Source organism: Trichechus manatus, unplaced genomic scaffold, assembly GCF_000243295.1.
Source record: "Trichechus manatus latirostris isolate Lorelei unplaced genomic scaffold, TriManLat1.0 scaffold00141, whole genome shotgun sequence".
NCBI classification, from domain to species: Eukaryota; Metazoa; Chordata; class Mammalia; order Sirenia; family Trichechidae; genus Trichechus; species Trichechus manatus.
Window position 1 is genome coordinate 5,086,742 of NW_004444077.1, and position 1,162 is coordinate 5,087,903.

The 1,162-nt window shown below is 46.2% G+C and overlaps 1 protein-coding gene across 1 annotated transcript in view; it reads right to left on the reverse strand.

The window, feature by feature from the left end:
- Positions 1-1,162, reverse strand: part of FAT3 (FAT atypical cadherin 3) — a 593,682-nt gene that overhangs the window by 254,676 nt on the left and 337,844 nt on the right. The window lies entirely within an intron of this gene.

Consider the following 1,162-nt stretch of genomic DNA (forward strand, 5'->3'; position numbering starts at 1 on the left):
GCTTGGATTCCACCAGCGCGCACTAGCTGGCTCTCTGAGTGCCATTTGTTGGCTGCTGGGGTTGCTTTTTTTCTGCTTCTTTTGATTTCTTCTTTACCTCTCACCACCTCCCCCTCCTTTCACTCAAATACCTGGCTCTGTGCGCCATCTTTGCTTCTTCCTGAGGGGCTGCGGAGCTCTGTTCAAGTGTGGAGCTGCTTCCTGGTCTGGGCTGCCATGCTGGTGGGATCCTGGGGCTTTTGTTCGTTTGTTTGTTTTGAATTGTTTGTTTGTTTTCTTTTCCTTTTCTTGAGTTGGGAGTCCATTCAGGCCACACGGTGCTGCGTGGCTTGGAAACTACCCCCTCGGCATGCATAGACGTGAAGAGGGATCCCTGAGGGCATTTCTTTTTTCGTTGTTTTTTTTCTTTTTTCTTTTTTTTGGGGGGGGCTTTTCATGTTCTTTTTTTTTTTTAATTTGTTTTGTTTTCTTTTCCCCCTTTTTCCCTTTTTGTCTTTCTTCATTACTCAGTTTCTCATCTCTCTATATTTTCCTCCTCTTTCTGTTCCCTGAATACCTGGCCTTGTATACCTCTACGCCTTCCAGCCAGGCTGTACTGCAACACCTGAGAACAACCTACCCAGACCTCGTAGCCACACGGGTGGGATCCCTGGGAACTTTGCGCTTCTTTAACCTTTCCGATTTTTATTTATTCATTCTTTACTTTTCTTTTTATTTCTTCCTCTTCCCCTTTTTGTTATTCTCCATTTCATAGTCTCTCATCTATCCAATCCAACGGCAAGCTCCCCAGCATTCTTTTTTGTTTGTTTGTATGTTTTTGGCTCCTGTTTCTCTCTCCTCTCTCCCATATCCATCTTAGCTCCACACATAACAATCTAACTGCTACATCCTGCCTACCTGCACTGTGCGCTTAACATCACACCAACAAGCAGAAGACGCACGTCCTACTGGAACCTGCCCTGCACTGATTACTGACCCGCCCTGGTGGCTGTAGTAAGTGCCACAAACAATCCATCCCAGTAACTCCTCTTCAGCTAGACCTGCCCTGATGTACCATATCTGAGTGACTGACCCTGCCAATTGGAGAAGGAGGCAAAAAGTATTGTGCCCACAGACGAGCAAACAACAAAGAACACACAGCTCGCCTGCTCAGACATAGACA